Source organism: Nymphaea colorata, chromosome 6 (assembly GCF_008831285.2).
Source record: "Nymphaea colorata isolate Beijing-Zhang1983 chromosome 6, ASM883128v2, whole genome shotgun sequence".
In the NCBI taxonomy this organism is placed as follows: domain Eukaryota; kingdom Viridiplantae; phylum Streptophyta; class Magnoliopsida; order Nymphaeales; family Nymphaeaceae; genus Nymphaea; species Nymphaea colorata.
Genome location: NC_045143.1, coordinates 3205278 through 3226376, shown reverse-complemented (window position 1 = coordinate 3226376; position 21099 = coordinate 3205278). Strand labels below are relative to the sequence as shown.

Here is a 21099-nt window from a genome sequence, read left to right as displayed (position 1 = left end):
GTATTCGTTCAATTCGTTGTTAAGTCACCGGAACTTCCATTACTGGCTTATCTCCACATGATCTTGTTACTAGGGTTTTTTTAAATCTTTATGGGACTGCACATAGATTATTTATTTAGCTCTCTGCAGCATGCAGATAAGACATCTCTCTCTCTCACGTTCATACATGCACAATTTGAAAGGCCAAACAGAGCGTGATGCTACTTTGTATCGAATCACATTAACTTGAATTGCGAACATCGATCTACAGCAATCACTGAGCCTGTATGAGACCGGCATGTGTGTAAGCATGGTGTTGAAGATAAGACATGGAATGGAACCATGGGTTAACAATACATTGATTAGAGAACTTGGCAGAATGTATACACGAGGAGAATGTGATCGCACAGCAATCACTGTGCCTGTACGGGACAAGTATATATATATATATAAAGCATGGTGTTGAAGAAGAGACATGGAATAAAATCAGGTGTTAAAGTACATTTATATATATATATATATATATATATATATATATAAAGCATGGTGTTGAAGAAGAGACATGGAATAGAATCAGGTGTTAAAGTACATTTATTAGAAAGCTCCATGCTACATATTCTCTAGCAGAATGTATACACGAGCAAAATTGCTGAGGCGACCGTCAGCTTGGTGTCCAACAGCCAGCTCTATGCTACAGCTCAAAAGCAAAACATCCCTGCTTAATATTTAGGATTAAGTTCCCACTCTGTAATTACTATTTTGCTGTGAATACTGCCTGTGCAGACATGATGATGACTACGATCACCCCGAACAACTCAAGTGCGCTACCAAAGATCTCAATCACCAGTATCTTCACAAAAAGAGATTAGTTTTGAGCATCTGAGAGAGCGCAGCTGCTTCCTATTATTCCTACACAGACCCTGTCATAGAAGATGTGATCATGCGAGATGAACAGTCTCCTCAAAATTAAATAACCTGAAAGGATAAGATACTCTACCCGCAAACCAGGTTGGCAAAACCAACAATGATTGCAGAAGCAAAGATGGCATATCCTGTCCTCAGAGAATCAGGAGCATATATCTTTGAGGGTGGAACACTTTCTAGCTTCGTTTGTAGAATGATTGCTACAATCACGCCATATATAGCAACAGCCTCACAGAAGATTACACTGAAATGGAGAAGTCAAAAACTACTTCCAAGTAACAAAAATTAACAATAGCAGGGAAGGCATGCAGATTCAAATGATGAATAGAAGCTGCATCTTCTAGACAAACTAAGAAGCATGACACAGAAGGCACAATTTTCTAATTAAGATAAAGCATGACTAACTACAAGCAGCCATCAGATGGAATCACAGCCATTTGAATGTAAGCACAATCAGAGAGCATGCAGGAGAGCAGGTGCCATACACTAGTTACGGGTATGATGATTGTTTGGTAAATTCTAAGCAGGATTTAACTTGGAGTACTTTTAACATGCACAGGTTGCTCTCTGATGCGCATGCCCCCATAATCACGGCCTAGCAAATATAGACAGATTCTAATGTTCGTTCAAGGATACATAAGTGGAAACATATATCGAGATCGATGAACTAATCACAAAAGCCAGATTTCTTCGGAGAACTTTCAAACGCATGCTCCAGACAAACATGTCCATATAACGTGCAGGAAAGAGATTTATTGCGCAAGGGGCTTTACATAGTGGTCTTACATAGCTTTCCTTTTATGGTTATGTCGAAATATGACAGAGTTGCCCAGAAGTTGCTAGCAAAGTCGCCATTTTATACGTTTTATACAACATAGTCGGGTTTTAAGAAGCTACAGTCGAGTTGTTGATAACTGGATATAATTCCCACTCCATCTTTGATACAAGTGCCACCAGATATGTTGGTAGCATGAGATCATGGCAGTTTTGTAGAGAAAATATTCGTTTCTTAGGGTTACTGTTGCAACAATAATGAATGAGAAATAGAGAGTATCACATATTATATCTCGTTCACAATATAGTGATACTCCCAACAGAGGATCCGACTAGTTCCAATGATGCAGTTCCTGATGTATCCAATGGTTCGGTTGCCAATGCTTATAGTATTCAGTTAAATATAACCTTCCTAGAGATTTCAACTGCAATAACATCAACGAGGGAGGAATTTCATGCGATTTAGACAACCAGACATAATCTAGCTGGTTTCCACTTTCAACGTTTCAAACATACTGTAATACAAGCATAGTAGGGTGCGCGGATTACAGTGACATCCTAAGGAACAACAACCATGACAAAAAAAAAAGTTTTTATCTGATCAACATCTAAATGGATTCTCTATGGGAGTTGGAAATTACGCAGCAATTTCTAATGGTCACGAACTATTGAGATCCAATGGGGAACTAAAATTGAATAATTTAATTTGAACATTTGATTGCAGAGAAAAATTGATAAGAGTTAAGCGTGTGAATGCCACACTGAAAATGTCAAGTACATCGAATCCACACCGCTGTTACATACAAAACGAAATATATATGGAAATATTACTCCTCACAAATATTTAGTGCAAAGAACCAGGGAAGAAGAAAAGGAAAATGACGAATCGTATATTTCAGAATTGATACCCAATTAGATTTTTGGAAGTGATTCGAGGAGCCTTAATCGCTGCGCTGATGAGACTGCTCCCCGTGATGTAGATTCCCCTAATATATAGCAGCCGAAAAAAGAGTCGAACAATACAATAATAAGTAGATGGAAAGTCTGGTTTTAAGTCGACGGTTATTAAATCCTGAGAATTTTAGATCAGATGCAAATAAATGTCATCTAAGCACTTAATACATCTCCAAGAACAACATGCAAACATAGACAACTTGGAAGTATATAGGCTAGAAGAAAATCTGGGCGAAGTAACAATTTAAGTTTTCAACCAGATAAGCCTGTCCAACCAACCTCAACTAATTTGAGTCTTCAGCCATTACCAACTCCATTAAGTGTTTAATTTCAATTAACATATCATTAATCTCAACTTTATTAATTTCATTGCCTAATATCGCACTTAGGCTAAACTAATTGACATTTGAAGTTATTTTGCATCAAGTTGACTCACATCCGCATAAGTTTACAGGAGGACGCAATTAAGAGTGGCACACTTGATTTGACCGAACGTGTATGAAATTTGCTGAGTTTGTTCAAGTCAAGGCATCAATGCAGTAAGATCTTATTTTTAATTATAGCACTAAACATACCAGTCAATTTTTGAACACAAAGGCAGTTGAATTCCGCGTATTCTGATTTGAAAATTCAAAACACATTACAGGGCTTCTCCAGGTAGGTTAGGTCAAATTAATAAGAGATAAAGTGCTTCATTGTTTGTACTTTGTTTTGTGTACTATTTGTGTACTACCTGCATGTTGTTTGTCTGATGAATAAAAACCTTTTTGTTTGACAATAAGTGAACTCCATTATGGAGCATTTGGTAACCTCAGATTTGAGATCACTAGAATCTCAGATTCATGAATTTAAGGACAGATCTCATCACATTCAACCTCAAATCCGATGTTTTTGCCATAAGTGACTAGGAAACAAATCCTCTTTTTTCACATAGTAGTAAAATCCAGTGTTTGTTTCTACTGTGCATCCCACGTAAAAGGGATCTTAGCCAGATCAGCTTTGGAATTAAAATATGAGGCTAATTGTCAAACACACTCTTAGTATCTAAAGATGAAAGATGTGATCCAAAGGAACTAAGTGTTAGATATGTATAAAATATTGAACCACACATGTCTGGAGGTTGGCATCCCTTATACACTTGGACAGAGTTTAGGTTTAGATTTAGAGCTTGGCTCGGAGTAGTGGGATGTTGGCTGCTTTAATTTTCATTGAACTTTTTGTAATTGTTTAGGTAAAATGAACATTTAATGAGTTCCTTGCATTGTATTGGCAATATGCATTACTGAAACTCATTTGAAGCTTTACTACTTTGTAAATAGCAAACCCAAATAGACTTAATTACTCAAACTGGCCGGATGTTTGATGTCTGTGGTGTCTTGTTCTTTTATTGCTCTTTTGAAAGAAAACCTTTAGTTTGTTATGTCTGTGAGTTCTATGTGTGCAGTTTCCCTCAAAATAGATGTTTATGCCATGTGTGAATTTCTATTCCCATAAATTGATCGTCCTCCTACTGATTTAAATCAACAATTATGAATATATGATGCAATTCTTGAATTTTTTAACTAAATAATTTGAAATCCTTGTTAGTAATCAAATATCTATATTTGAAATTTAAAATATCAAATATGATCTCTTGGACTTTTCAAGCATGTTTTGGAGATGAAAATGGAGAGTGTTATGCAAATGTTTTAATGTTGTAAAAAAAAATCTTTTCAATAAAAGAAACGTTATTATTGTTAAGGATAATGTGGCGACTTATAAGAGAACGACTTCTATGAAAGCAAAGATGTAATAAAAAATAATAAAAACATTATTATCAACGAGCGTGGTCATCCACTTGAATTTGTAAAAAAAATCAAGTTTCTTGACCTTATTGTAAACTGAGAGTTTAAATATCAAATCTAACAATATTGATGTTACACAAAGTGTTTTTACTCAACAAAAGAAATGTTATTATTGTTGACAATAATTTTGCAACCTATAAGGAAATGATATCTATAAAAATAAAGAAACCAACAAAAATAATAATTGCATTGTTATCAACAAAGAAATTCGACAACCCAAAGTTGTAAAAAAAAAGATATGCGTAGAGATTATTGCAAAAAGAGAGTATAAATATCAAATCAAACCCTATGATCCTTAAAGCTAATGGTGGTCTTCCGTGGTGGACAACCACGTTAAATCTCATGCTTTCATTACAAGGCCTTTTCCAACTTTTCTTCATGCAGTCCTACTTAAAGCAAATGACTTTTCTTTCTCTCTCTCTCTTTGGCTATCCAACTGAACGATTACGTCCAAACCGTGTTATCATTTCTTTTTCCTTTTTATTATGGTGGTCTAGGAGTTGCACATTCAATACTTTCTAAGGGCATCGTAATCATCAATATCGAAGGGCATCGTAATCATCAATATCGAAGGTATTCCTGTTCTCAGATATTGTGCACCGTTTTTTTTTTTGAATTGCATCATTGCAGTTCTTTGAAGAACTGGATGATTTCTTTTGGGTATCATCTTATACTCTGGTTTCTAGAGTCACCATGGCAAATGAAACTATTTAGAGTTCAGCGGCAATCGTTATACTTTGCATTTGCAGATCTTTCTCTTTCTTTTTCCTTGTTAAGCACACAAGTACTGCATATGCTCAGAGGGGTGAAACATGGGAGGGAGGAACATATGCGATGGTGTTGGATTTGGTTGTACAACATATGTTCTCTTCATATATACTTTTGTGGGGAATGTTCCATCCTCGGCTTGTTTTCCTTAAATTGGGTTTTAAAGTTTGTTGTAAATCATCATCATGATCATCAAGTTCATTGGTCAATTTACTTTTCTTGTTAGGTGATCCGCTTTGCGTAGGAGGGGATGTCGTCTAATTCAGATGATTATAGTGATTTTAGTGATGGGGAAATCAATGTGCGAGTTAAGAGAGAGTGATTTTAAAATATGTATATTTTAAGCTTTTAACAGTTTTTGATTTCTTAAAAAACTTTTTTTAGTATTTTAGTCATTATGCACCCTATGAACATAACCTGTTTTTTTGGTCTGCTACCTGAAAAAAAAAAGAAAAAACAACTCTAAAATCTACAAAGGGTAGAGTTTGAGGATTAATTTATGAATGAAAAGAAGTGCGAGTAAAACCACCAGCCAGTTAAGTGGCACATCAAGAATGAACAAACTTGATTGCCTCACCACGTTTTGGGAGAGTAGGAGGAGTATTTGAAGAATCAACCTAACCCCTATCTCCTTTAAAATACAAGGCATGCATTCTGTGCCTTTTAGGTGGAGCCAGAGTAGGGTTCGTAAGGGCCATGGCCCCACTTAAAAAAAAAAAAATCCACATGTAAAATTTTAAGAATTTTCGCTTGTTTTACGTAAAAATTTTGAAAATTAATATTTTAGCACAGATCAACATTTAAAAACTTTAATTCGACCCCCCTCATAAAAAAATGTTTGGCTCCACCCCAATGCTTGAGCGCTACTTAAACTTGCACATCAATGACCCATCTTATGTAGCGTAGAAAGTAAAGTAAAATCGTGATTATGTCTCTATCAGCTAAGAATAAGTTAGGATTTATTGATGACAATAGCATTCGGTGCAAACCCACAAAAGGAAAACCGCCTCTTTCTATTCAATCACTTGAAAATAAAATTAATTTGGGCTGATTAATATTATATTAATCTTGATATGTGTTAAAATTATAAATTTCAAGTTAATTTCTCCTAAACTGAGTTCCTTATAATGGTCTGAGCTCCGTATAATGGTGCAGCCGTGATGTCCCTTGATCCGGTCGTTGCTTTTGCATGCAAAAATTGGAAAAAAATGAAATTTTATAAAATATTTGAATTAAAATAAAATTGATTTGGGTTTAAAATAAATTTCCAATTGAAACAAAAATGCAACTTTCTTATTTACTCTATTGTTTTATTTTATTTCCGTATTATTTTGAAGGCAACCGGAGGAGGACAGAGTCAGATCGGCATCATTGTTAATTTTTTTTTGGTATTTTTGTATCTGAAAATCACAGAGAAATCCATTACATAATATATATACCAAGAAATTTTTTTTTACAACTCAATAGCAAATGATTTTCAACAAAAGAAAACATAGAAAGAGACTAAAATTTCGAAGCATCAAGTCATATAGCAACTAAACAACAACAAATGATGCCGTCGACAGAGTCATTACCGACCGTCACACACACACACACTCTCTCTCTAATTTCAAGATCCATGGTTATAAAATCCACGTTTGCTAAAACAATGGGTTTTTCACCTGAAATCCTGGCCTGCATGTGCCGTGACCCATTTAATTCGGCCTTCCTTATGAAAAATTTCTCATTTCACTCCAACCTATGCCTACAACCATGAATAACGCAGTCGACCGATCTCTCCTTGCAACTAAACAACCACAATTGATGCCGTCGACCGTCTCTCTCTCTCTTGCTCTTTGATTTCAAGATTCATGGTTGTAAAATCCACGTTTGCTAATTTGAAATCGAAGACTATCAAACAACCTTAAGAGATAGAGAGGAAAAGACGCGTGACTTTACCTTGTCAAATATTATTCTGTTTGTATTTTTTTCTATTAAAAATATTATTAATAGGTTATTATTTTAGCTAATATAAATAATCGGTATTACCTAAAGTGGGTATTATCATCATTCAAAAAAAATTTGTCAATACCTGGATATTAGCAAAATCCAATTTTAATAGCAGAAAAAATATGTATATAATTTTAGAGAAATCAAAACCTACTTTTGACCACACCTTTGCCAGTTTCAATATTCATCCCTTGCGGTCTGCGGTCTTCACTTGTTTCGAAATCTTGTTCTTTATATGTGGTAAAAGCAGATATTTTTATGAAAAGTCTGGTAGGTGGTTTGATTCTCACTTGATTCTCCAAAGAAATGAACAAAACATACTGAGCATCATTCCTTGAAAGTAGCTGCCCCACTGAACAACGGAACGCACCCTTCCAAATTAGGGTAACCAAACATGGAAACGGTAGGAAAACCAAGGTACAATCGCAAAACGAACAAACAGAAGCACGGAACACAAAATCAAAAAGAGAGACAATAAATCTAACAAAATCCTCACAAGAAAAAAACTTGGTAGCAAAAGATTTTTCTTTTTCTCTTCTCTTCTCCACAATATCAAGTCCCCTACAGACTCGTCGATACCGCGGGGATCCTGGATCAGCCCCTACAGACTTGTCGAAAGGATATCCGCATCCAGATCCATAATTTTCAAGACCGAACAAAAACCTACATTTATCGCCCGTTCGGCCCCTATCTCGGCCTTTTCTTTAACAGAAAAAATCAACAAAACCATCAAAAAACCTCATTGCAAAATTTGGACATCCGATTTGACTTCACTATATGACTAAAAACCTCGTATACAAAGTTGAGAGAAAAGTCTTAACGTCAAATTGATAACAAACTTGAATCACCTCAAATCTTGGGTCCGGAATAAGCAAACGTCTTTCCCATGTTTTGGGACTAACGGATGTCCAAATTTTGCAACGAGGTTTTTTGATGGTTTTGTTGATTTTTTCTGTTAAAGAAGAGGCCGAGATAGGGGCCGAACGGGCGATAAATGTAGGTTTTTGTTCGGTCTTGAAAATTATGGATCTGGATGCGGATATCGTTTCGACAAGTCTGTAGGGGCTGATCCAGGATCCCCGCGGTATCGACGAGTCTGTAGGGGACTTGATATTGTGGAGAAGAGAAGAGAAAAAGAAAAATCTTTTGCTACCAAGTTTTTTTCTTGTGAGGATTTTGTTAGATTTATTGTCTCTCTTTTTGATTTTGTGTTCCGTGCTTCTGTTTGTTCGTTTTGCGATTGTACCTTGGTTTTCCTACCGTTTCCATGTTTGGTTACCCTAATTTGGAAGGGTGCCTTCCGTTGTTCAGTGGGGCAGCTACTTTCAAGGAATGATGCTCAGTATGTTTTGTTCATTTCTTTGGAGAATCAAGTGGGATGTTTCCTCGCAAAATTCGTCTCAATAATTTCATGTGAACAAACGCAGAGGCGCATGGAGGGTGGTGTTTGACGTGTTTTTTTTAGATATTATGTCTACTTTGCCTATGCATTTGATTACAACGCCTTGAATTTGCAGCAGCTTCCTTAGGATATGAGGTTTCTCTTTCTTTAGTGTCAGTCATTGACAGATTAAAGAAGGGGAAAGCCTGCACTGTTCTTTCAGTCATTGACAGATTAAAGAAGGGGAAAGCCTGCACTGTTCTTTCAGTCATTGACAGATTAAAGAAGGGAAAGCCTGCACTGTTCTTTGTTCTCTTTTATTATATTTCTTATTACATTATATTATTCTAAAAAAAAATGTGCATTCTTTCGTATCCATTTATCAATCAGGTTAACTTATCAAGCTTGTGTTTCTGAGACATGTCCCATTCAAACGCTGTAAGTGTACAACTTGGTTGGCTCTTACATTATATTAGTGGGTGCCCATCAAGGAGTCTTACTGTAGGTCTGATGAGGCAGCTCCAGAGGAGCTTCCGCAGTTTTCTTTAAATGAAATAGAACATAGCCAAGATCAGATCCGTGCCCGGACACATGGCCTCCGCAAGGATGGTTAAATTATATGTTTTTTAACTCCCGCTCTGTAGACATCAATATCGAATATTTGGTTAGTGGGAGATATAGAATATTTCTGTCGTTGTGTGCTTGATTAGGTTTTCTTGATTGAGGAAGAAAGATGGATAATAAGGGAAGGATATTGATGCAAAGGTTTGAGTTAAACCGATTATTGGGTCAGGGCACCTTTGCTAAGGTGTACTTTGCTAGGAATATGAGGACAGGGCATAGTGTTGCTATAAAAATGATTGATGAAGAGAAGGTCATGAGGGTGGGGATGTCATAAGGGTGGGCATTGGGTCGGGGCGGGGCAGCCCAATCCGGCCCGTCGGGCCGATGAGCCCGGGTCTCGGTCCGAGCCCGGCTCATTTAAAATTAAAAAATATTTTTTTCATTATAACATAATTTTTAAATATAAAATATATTTATTAATAATAAATATATATTATTAAAACAAACAAAATTTTAAAAAAATTATTTTTTTAAATCTAAATGGGCTGGACCAGATCAAACGAGAGACATTTGTAATGAGATTGGTGAGACACCCAAACATCGTTCAACTTTATGAGGTTATGGCTAGCAAATCAAACGTCGGTCAGCTTTTATGAGGTTATGACTAGGAAAGACGATTGGAAAATGTTTTAGAACAAATGATCTCTATTACATAGATTTTTTGGACCTTTCATGACCTTCATGCAATATCATCAAAGAGTGTGACATTCAAACTTGGCACCAAAGGCTTGGACATTCAAATCTAGAAAAGATGTCTCATCTTCCCTTCTTGGAAAAGTATTGTCAAAAGAACTTTTGTTGTAATGTCCTTACCTTTTGATAATATAAAATTTGTTACCCAAATGCCTTTTGATATGGTGCATTTGGATGTGTGGGAACCCGTTCCTATTATGTCAAAAGAAGGATTATTGTATTATGTGATCATTATTCATGATTATTCTAGACATACTTGGTTTATTTTCTCAAACACAAATCAGATATTCAGAGGTATTTGCAAACTTCAAGAATTTCTATAACATTATCAAAACCCACTTTGACTTCAATACGAAAATCTTTAGAAGTGATTTGGGAGGAGAATTTATGTCAAATAAATTTCAATAATTTTCAAAAGATAAAGACATTATACATAAAAAATCTTGCCCAAACACTCCACAACAAAACAGAGTCGCTGAAAGAAAACATATGCACATTATTGAAACCACAAAAGCATTTTTTTTTATCCAAAAATGTTCCTAAAAACTTTTGGGCTGAGGCTGTTTTGACATCAACCTATTTGATTAATAAAATGCCCACCAAACATTTGAAATATATTTCTCAATTTAAAAAATTACACAATGTGATAGATTTAAGGTTTTTGGTTGCAAATGCTTTGTGTTAAGTAACAAAGGTGATAAGCTTTCTTCCAGAGCTATTAATTGTGTGTTTATTGGATATTCAGAAACACAAAAGGGCTATAAATCTTATGATTTGGAATGAGATAAAGTATATGTTACTATAAATGCTATCTTTTTTGAAAAAGAAGATGACTTTAAAAATGAGCCCAAGCAACTAGAAGATTATGTTTTTTTGTGGACGGATTATGATGATGATTCTGATAATGAGGAACAAGTGGAAGAAGTTATAGAAGATAGTTCTACTAATATCAATCCTCCAAGAGACATTGTAGTTATAGGAGAAGAGATTATGCGACACAAGAAAATGATCACGCCAATCCTAGGAGGTCCCAAAGAAACATTAGGCCTCCTCAAAGATTCATTTCATATGAGTCTTTTTCTCCTAAACATAGAGCTTGTCTTATGACTCATCATTCCTTTTGTTGAATAATATTTGTGTTAAGTGGTCTTTTTGAATATTTAAAAGTTTAGGAACAACTCTTTACAAATTAGTGTTCTAGTTGTGGACTTCTTTTGTAATTTGTTATTTTACCCTATTCTCATTTAATGTGAGATTAGGGCAGATTAGAGAATACGAAAAAATTCTCTCTCTCTCTCTCTCTCTCTCTCTCTCTCGTTCTCTTCTCTTCTCTCCCTTGCCTGCACGCAATATGGTATCAGAGCCCAACCTTTCTTGGGACTGAAACCTATCTCTCGTCATCAACCTTCTCTCACTGTGATCATCTTCTTCCTCTTCCTCTTCTTTTGTTCTCGTGGAGAGTTTTGAGGGCAAGACAGTTTGTACGTGAATATTAGGCTCGATCTAGAGTTTTCTCAAGCAAAAGATTAAAAAACCCTAGATCGATGCCTTGTTCAAGTGGACGTGGATGAAGATTGGTTAAACATTCTTCAAGCGGGATGGAAGTCGCAGGTGTCTCCCTCACATGGCAAAAGTTTTCTTCGGTGTCCCTGGTCACTGCTTGTTGAATGGAAGTCGCTGGTGTCTGCTGGATGTCGCAGGTGTCTCCTTGTGTCTGATGGATGTAGTAGGTGTTTTCTTCAAGTCACAGAATGTCTCTCCGTTGTCGCTGGTCATTGCTTGTTGAAATCTGGCGTTTTTTTTTCAATCTATCGTGAATGGGGATGGAAGGTCTGCTAAATCTGTCATGAATTAATTGTGGGTGTAAACAGATCATGGAAAGTTATGTGCGATGACCAGTTTTCTGTCAGTCGTGGATCTGCCCTAGATGTTGTAGAGGTATATTTTTTTTATTGCAGAAAACTCCTTATCATCTACATACGTTATAGTCTCTTCCTGCTGCATATACCAGTGCTGGAATCTACGTACGTTATAGTCTCTTCCTGCTGCATATTAGTGTTGGATGTTTTTTTTTTGTGGGTGTTACAATAGAGCTTGGACAACAGTCTAATATGGGAGACAGTCCTAGGATTGAGCCTCATACTGAATACAAAGTGGTTGGGAATCCTTTCTTCTATGCTTCTACTGTGAAAGTAGATGGTCACAACTATGAAATCTGGTGACGAATGTTTATGATGTTTGTAGTAGGACATCGGAAAGACCACATCATTGAAGAAGATGAACCGAGTATTAAAACTAAGAAATATACCACATGGAAAGAAGATAATAGTATTGTTATGTCCTGGGATCATGAACAATGTGCAAATGGATATAGCTCCTACTCTTGCCTAGTATACGATTGCCAAACATATGTGAACGTTCTTGAGACAAACTTATTCTCATGACAAGAATGTCTCAAAAATTTTAGGAAGAACTACTCAAACTGCAGCAAGGTGAATTGGAACTATCTCAATACTTTGCCTCAGTTAAAGCTGCGTATGAACGATTGAAGGCTCTTCGACCTTCATGCCAGGCATGTTACAAGACGTATTTTGAGGAGACTATGGTGGCTAAGTTCTTGGCTGGTTTGTCCCCTAAGTATGAGGTAGCAAAAGTTCAGATGCTTACTGGAGCAAAAATTCCAGATCTTGCTGAGGCATATAATAGACTCAGTAGATTGGTTGTATTTCTCTCTCAGCCCCAGAGTGAGTCTCCTTCTACAGCCTTAGATGTGTCTGGAGGGCGTGGACAAGCCACGAGGGGAAGAGGCTCAGGTCGTGGTGTAGGGGGTAGAGAAAGATTTCAATGTACATTCTGTGAAAAATTAAGACATTTGGAAGATAGATGTTGAGACAAACATGGTAGACCAGCTTCTACTTCCCATGGTAAGGGATCTAGTACTTCAGGGGGCAAAGAGACCTTTTCTTCTCAGATTCCTATAGGGTCTGCCCGAGCTACTACACCACTTGGAGAGACTCATTCCTCGATGAATTCTGAGAACTCTACAGTGATTATGAGTAAGGCAGAGTATGTTCAGCTTATGGCTCAGCGATCTCTTCTTACCACGATGTCTACAGCTGCCTCCTCAGTCATGGTGGATTCCTCTTTATCTGTTGCTAGTACTTCCCATGAACCAGGTACTATGTGGATTATTGATTCTGGGGCTTCGAAACACTTTTGCAGTCAGTCTCACGCCAACGGAAAGCTTTCTCCTATTATGGGAATTGGGGATGTTAAGCTTCCTGGTTCTATCATTCTTTCTCATGTTTTATATGCTCCAAAGTTTCCTGCTAACCTTCTATTTGTTATTCAGTTGACGAAAGATTTGCACTATAGAACCATATTTGATCCTGGTTCATGTGTTTTTCAGGACTTGCAAAATGGGAAGATGATTGGTGGCGGCCATGAACACAGGGGAGTTTACCTACTGTCGGAAGCAGTGGAGGGCGTGACATCTATGGCTCTATCTAAGCCAACCCCATATCAGTGGCATCTCCGACTAGGCCATCCTTCATTATCCAAGCTTCATGGTGTTCTCCATAATATTTCTGTGTCTAAGTCATTCCAGTGTGAGGCCTGTCAATTGGGCAAACACACTAGAAGTAGTTTTCCTTCCAGCAGTAGTCCGTCAAGTCATGCAGTTTTTGATCTTATTCATGTTGATGTTTGGGGGCTTAGCCGGGTTGTAAGTCTGGCCAAATTTAGGTATTACCTTATTATTGTTGATGATTTTTCTCGTCTTAGTTGGGTGTTCTTGTTAAAAGAGAGGTTTGAAATTATTTGTATTCTTCAAAATTTCATTATTGAAATAAAGACTCAGTTTGATTACAACATCCAACATTATTATTAAGGGGAAAAGTTGCCGGCAATGCGGTGTCCCTTCTACCGAAGCTTCTTTACAAATTAGTTTTCAAAAATATGTTATGTTTTGGCAACAAAAACAGTTTGTCGCAATTTGTTCTAAAGTTATTGAATTTTTGTAAACCATTGTAATACAATATTTTGTAAGTATGCTTCATTCTTTAAAACAAATTTAGGAAACCATCGGGAGTAAAAAATTGAGCGCTTAGGCCTGCAACACATTTTAGCATGCTTGATTTGTTTTAGCAAAATTGGAACAAGTAGTTTTAATTTGCAAGGTAAGTTTTACAATAATAAACCAAAGAAGTGCTTATGGACAGGGAAAAAGCAAAGGCCCCCCTTAAGATTTTTGAAAAATAAGATGTTGGAGAGAATTTAAATGACAATTCAAAAAACCAGGTTTTTTGGAGTATTGATATTCAACTTGAACTTAAGGGCTTCAACTTTAAGAAAGACGATCATGGTGTATCTCTGTTGGCATAATTTTGTAGGAGCCTGCTTAACTATAGTTGGCCTGTCTGAATAGAAAAAAAAATCCGCCTTCTTGCAGGCAGGCAGTGCACTTTTTTATGGGCTTAACTTGTACGTTAGTGTTGGATTCTTCTCCTCTTTTCTGTATGTAAAATGAGGAATCATTAAGTGATCGTGGTTAGGGATGGGTTTGTCCTTGGAACTTGGCCTGTATTTTCTTTCTCCCCAAGTGTAGTAGTCAAGGTGGTGATTTTGCTTTCTCAAATTAGTATGTGGTAGACGATATGTGTGGACCAATCAATAGTTTTTAAGTTACGAACACCCATAATCTAAGTGGTTTGATGCCATAAATAGTTTTTTTTCTAGACCTGACCTTATCGAACTTCAGTTTTCAGTTTATGACTAATTCGTAGTGTGGATTGACCATGTTGATTTCTACTTAGGTTGATCTGGAGGGTACGAACTCTTGAATTGCCAGAATCAAACATGAACACAAGATTTCACAACATTTAAAAAACAGAGGTGTAAAAATTACCAAAAGTTGGTAAATTTTTTTAAAAAAGAATGTAGGGTGACTCACCATCTGAAGGTGGATATATCAAATTGTCCTTTTTTTACATCTTATTCAACTTTATTCAAACAATTGATAATAACTGCCCTCTTTGCATGGTGTTCCTTACAGTGTGTTTTCTGGGTCCCAACATTCTCTTTGAGTGCCTTTATTGTACTGGCACTCTCAACGATCCCTAAGAATTCCACGCAGGACTTGCTCCTTTTTCTTTCAGTAACGTATTTGAAGACAGAGTGCAGGACAGCCGTCATCTGTTTGCTTATGCTTTTGATTTCGGAAATGGCCCAGTATTTTTCAGACTTGTTACAGTATTTCTACCCATTGATTATGGTTCAATCTCTGTCAAGTTGAATGAAGGTTCCAATTGCCAAGAAGAACATGAAAACTTTATTTCTTTTCTATATGGTGGGCTTCAGTCTGTGGTTTGTATCTGGTAGTTTTCAGAAAACCCGTAGCAGAAGTAACAAAAAAATTCTAAATCGAACCCGCTTTGGAATTAAGGTTCATTGGTGGAAGGCTGGATTCTCAATGAAAATTCTGAAAGAGTCATAGCACAATTTTTTTTCTTGATCTTGATTAGTACGCTAAGCCAATCTGATCTCAAACTTCTTATTTTTTCAAAATGAAAAATTTGCAGCCAATATCGAGTTTTCCGCTTCATAGCTGCAGACGGTATGAACATTGTTCAGTTATGTTGGCTTCAGATCTGAACTCTAGCAAAGCAAGAAGGACCAATCTGTTTCATAGAAGGAACTCTAGCCTATTTCTGCTTCAAGCCTCCCCAACTCTTCCAACCGAGCAACAGTTCAAATCTTGCTTTGCAGTAGGAATTTCTTGCCATAAAAATACTAGGGATGCACTTGCAGATATAAATTAAATATGACATAGATGCAGATATGAATTTGTACACCAATGGCGGGATGATTTGTTTTCTCTTGTTACAGGTTGGTCAGGTCAATTTCTAAGTGTGAGAAATCAACTGTACACCAGTAGCGGGGCTACATATGGTTTTAATTCTGGTCTCATTATGATGAAACTGGACCCATATCTGGCCGCATGCGATGCACACATCAGACACGGGTGGGTGATTCAAGCGCCCATCAACCAAAAAATCTTGGCTCCGCCACTGGTGTACCCAATTATAAAAAATTATTCTTAATATTGAAGTTGTAGTATTGCGTTGATATTCAACTCTGAAATACTAAAACTAATAAGCATGCTCTGCACGATTCAAATGGTTCTATTTCTATGCAAAATTACGTGTATCACTACTCACAAAGAAGTCATAATGGTTTGAGGACCACAACTTACTGCATCACCATTATAACTATCAATTTCTTTTACAGGGTGTAAAGAAATAATGCTAAACATGATTTAATTGAGTTCTGTCCAATATTTAGTGTCTTTCCACAAGCCATTATGGTTGAGGTCCACAACGTAGTGCATTACCATTACTCTCTCTCTCCCCTTTTCAATTTAAAAATTAACAAGAAAATGATTATTAGAATATTTTCCTCATATGTGCCATTCAAAAGGATATTACAGGAACATGAATGTCCTTTATTCTGTTCATTGAAGAGTTTCTTATTGGTTAAGCTACTCATTGGCTTGAGCTGTTCGGGCTGAAAGGGGAGAATCCACAATAATGAATGACTTCTCAGGTATGTTTTCTGAGCTTTACCAGGAAAAAGTAGGATTTGAGGTGTAGAATCATTTTGCTTTGATTACCAAAAGATAATTAAGTGTAGTCTTGTTTCTTTGGAGTTCTTAGACTCTAATTAACTGATTGTTTACTCGTGCAAATCTATAATTAAGTTCTAAGATTAAACAAATTAATTGTGCCATCATCTTTGATCTCCAAAAATTGCCTCTTAAAACCAAAGAGATGAGATTCAAGAAAGCTGAACCAGTGGAATCCCCAAGGAAGAAGAGGGAAATTATTGTCTTTTTCAAAATGATGGTCCAAATTGCGCACTTAGTTTTTAACCGCGGTTCCTCGGTCCGGTCACCGCGTACCCACGATTCAATGACAACCAACGCACCTTCAATCAAGATGCTGAAATTTTCATCTTACCAGCACATAGTAAAGATAAATATCGACCTAGAAAAATTCTAGAAGACTAACTTCTCATTTCAAAGCGCATAATCCGGATAAACATGCCTCATGCTTTTGAATTATTCAGTTCATCTGTAAGAATAGACGACTATATATTTTTCCAGTTGTCCTCCTCAAAATGAGATTAGTCTAGTAGGGCAGACTCATTGACAACAAACGATAATGAGATTAAGTGGACTTGTTTTGTTAAGAAGATGTTTGCTTAGTGGTTTGCAAGAGCTAAAACACCCCATTCCCTCTCAATCTTAAAGTTCAAAACTGCTTCGAAACTTGAATGGTCTTATGGTACACATATTAGCATGAATGTTGTGACCGTTTGCAGTTTAAATGAGTAATACTGGTAATAATCGAACCCAGAACATGTTATTAGTGCAACACTCAAATCAACTAGTTATACTGTTTATAATATTTATATTACCAAAAAATCTATGGAGGAAATGTTTGCTATAAATACGACGCTGCATCCACGATTTGTGGGAAAAATATTTCTGATAAAAAGGAAAGTGGTGTTTATGAATGGAAAGTAGAAAAAGCTACTGGATGCGATTGCGGGTATCTGTGATTTTTTTTTTTGTTTTATTGAATAATTTTAGAAGCACTTCTTCATTATTTTTTTATTTTTGAAAGTAAAATATAGCGACCGCAACTTAATCTGGTGCTGATATCGATACTGACAGCAGTACTGGGTACCACTTTATTTATTTGATTGTGGCTACCAATAGACTAGGCTGTTAGAAGTTAGAGGAAACGAATAAGAAAGATATAATAAATAAAAATCATGAAAAACTGATGTTTAAATTAGATTTCCTGAACTTACAAGAAAAAACTAATGCCACTGATAACTTATCTGCAAGCTTTTTCATAACCTATTAAGAAAAGTCTCTCGATGTTTTCTAGGGTTTTTCTTTTTTTAAATATTGTGCTTACCACGCGAAAATAGAATGAGAAAGATGTAATGATCAGAAAAATACTTAAACTTTTGCTAGAATTTGATCCAGGGATGTCAATATCCGTAACAGACCCGTATCTTTTTGTTGAGAATGACGTTAGTTGGGTGGACACGGGCCTCATAAGCACCGAAGCCAATCGGCCTATTTTCTGTTTTTCGTTTAAGCTAATAATAAAATTTCAAGATTCTAATAAACATGTACAATTAACAATTAGGGTGTGTTTTTTTTATCATAGATTTCAAATTCATTAGTGATTTGAAATCCAAATCCATGAATTTAAGGTGGGACCTCTTGGATCTGGGTTTTAAAATGTAACGTCACTATAAAGATCCTTAATTTGTTTAAACTAAGGATTTTGGAAAGCACATCATTCAATGCATCCGCTATCAAATGCAACTTTAATGTGTGGAATCCCACTGAACTTTCACTGATATTTCTTTTTTAATGTTTATTTACTTGAGAAAAACCACTTTTCTTTTAAAACCATAAAAATCAGGCCTCTTAAGGTTTTAGCACTTACCATACAAACCACATTCAGCTATTGCATGTTTGAAAATTCAACAAATAACGATTTTGAACAGGGAAAATTTATTTAATCAGCTATTTTTTAGTGATTTGTTGGGTTTACGTATAAATGGTTTATGTAGGTCCGAATCAATTGGTTTGAACAGTGAATTGTCGACCTGCAAGAAATGAATTCCTAAGGTACTTTCTGTCACATTGTCGGTATGCCACTGGCTTCACAAAATTGCTCTTTTGCTTAGTCAGCTCGTTGTTGGGATTCTCACCCAACCCAACCTTATAATTCAGATCAAAAGGTGAACATTAAATTTCAAAGAGAAAAGCCAAGCTTTTTTTTTTGAGAATTCAAAATAGCTTTCAAAAATATATATATATATATATATATATATATATATATATATATATATATATATATATAAATAAGTTGGTAAAAATTTGACCATTTAGATAAGAGATAAAAACTAGACTTATTGAAATTAACTATTAAAAATATAATTTTTAAAAATCTAGTATAATCTTCATGAGGTCATGGTGCCGTTGGTTTATGATGCATCTCTAAATAAATAAATGGTATTTGAATACATTTTCTCAAGAAAAGAGTATACATTGAATGTAACTATTAATTTCAATAATCTTCATAGCTGCTCAAATCTGAACTCTAACAAAGCAAGAAGGACCAATCTGTTTCATAAAAGCAACTCTGGCCTATTTCTGTTTCAAGCCTCCCCAACTCTTCAAACAGAGCAACAGTTCAAATCTTGCTTTAGAGTAGGAATTTCTTGCCATAAAAAGACTAGGGATGCACTTGCAGTTATAAATTAAATATGACATAGATGCAGATATGAATTTGTACACCAATGGCGGGATGAGTTGTTTACTCCTGTTACAGGTTGGTCAGGTCAGTTTCCAAGTGTGAGAAACCAACAATACACCAGTAGCAGGGCTACATATGGTTTTAATTCTTGTCTCATTATGATGAAACTGGACCCATATCTGGCCACTGCGATGCCCACATGAGACACGGGTGGGTGATTCAAACAACCATCAACCAAAAAATCCTGGCTCCACCACTGGTGTACCCAATTATAAAAAAATTATTCTTAATATTGAAGTTGTAGTATTGTGTTGATATCCAACTGTGAAATACTAAAACTAATAAGCATGCTCTGCACGATTCAAATGGTTCTATTTCTATGCAAAATTATGTGTATCACTGCTCACAAAGTAGGATTTGATTCGTAGAATCATTTTGCTTTGATTACCAAACGATAATTAAGTGTAGTCTTGTTTCTTTGAGTTCTTAGACTCTAATTAACTGATTGTTTACTTGTGCAAATCTATAATGAAGTTCTAAGATTAAACAACTTAATTGTGCGATCATCTTTGATATCCAAAAACTGCCTCTTAAAACCAAAGAGATGAGATTCAAGAAAGTTGAATTAGTGGAATCCCCAAGGAAGAAGAGGAAAATTATGGTCTTTTCCAAAAAGATGATCCAAATCGCGCACTCAGTTTTTAACAGCAGTTCCTCGGTCCAGTCACCGCGTACCCACGATTCAGTGACAACCAACGTACCTTCAATCAAGATGCTGAAATTTTCATCGTACCAGCACACAGTAGGATAAATATCGACTTAGTAAAAATTTTAGAAGACAAACTTTTCATTTCAAAGCGCATAATCCGGATAAACATGCCTCATGCTTTTGGATTATTCAGTTTATCTGTAAGAATAGACAACTGTATATTTTTCCAGTTGTCCTCCACAAAATGAGATTAGTCTAGTTGGGCCAGACTCAGTAACAGCAAATGATAATGAGATTAGGCGGACTTGTTTTCCTAAGAGGGTGTTTGGTCGACGGTTCGCAAGAGCGAAGGCACCCCTCTCCCTCTCATTACTAAAGTTTAGAGCTGCTTTGAAACTTGAGCGGTCTTATGGTAGATCTTTTAATTTGAATGTTGTGTATGTTGCCGTTTTCAGTTCAAATGAATACTGGGAACATGTTATTAGTGCGACACTCAAATCAACTAATTATACTACGTTCCTCCTTTGTAATGTTTCTGTTACGAACACCCTATGAAAAAAATGTTTGGTAGATAGGGCGCTGCATCCATATGATTTGTGGGAAAAATATTTCTGATAAAAGGAAAAGTCGTGTTTACGAACGAAAAGTAGAAAAAGCTAGTCGGTGCAACTGCGGGGTATCTGTGATTTTTTTTTGTTGTATTGGATAATTTTAGAAGCACTTATTCATTATTTTTTATTTTTTAAAGTAAAATATAGCGACAGCAAGCTAATCTATCGATACTGACAGTACTGGGTACCACTTTATTTATTTGATTGTGGCTACCAATAGACTTGGCTCTTAGAGTGTTAGAGGAAACGAATAAGAAAGATATAATAAATAAAAATCATGAAAAACTGATGTTTAAATTAGGTTTCATGAACTTACAAGAAAAATCTAATACCACTAATAACTTATCTGCAAGCTTTTTCTTAACCGATTAAGAAAAGTCTCTCGTTGTTTTCTAGGGTTTTTTTTTTTTTAAAATATTGTGCTTACCACGCGAATATAGAATGAGAAAGATGTAATGATCAGAAAAATACTTATGAAACTTTTGTTAGAATTTGATCCAGGGAT

General features: G+C 35.9%; 1 pseudogene; it reads right to left on the bottom strand.

Moving 5' to 3' along the window:
- Positions 1 to 527: 527 nt before the first annotated feature.
- Positions 528 to 5028, bottom strand: LOC116255905 (V-type proton ATPase subunit c''2-like; annotated as a pseudogene).
- Positions 5029 to 21099: the final 16071 nt, after the last annotated feature.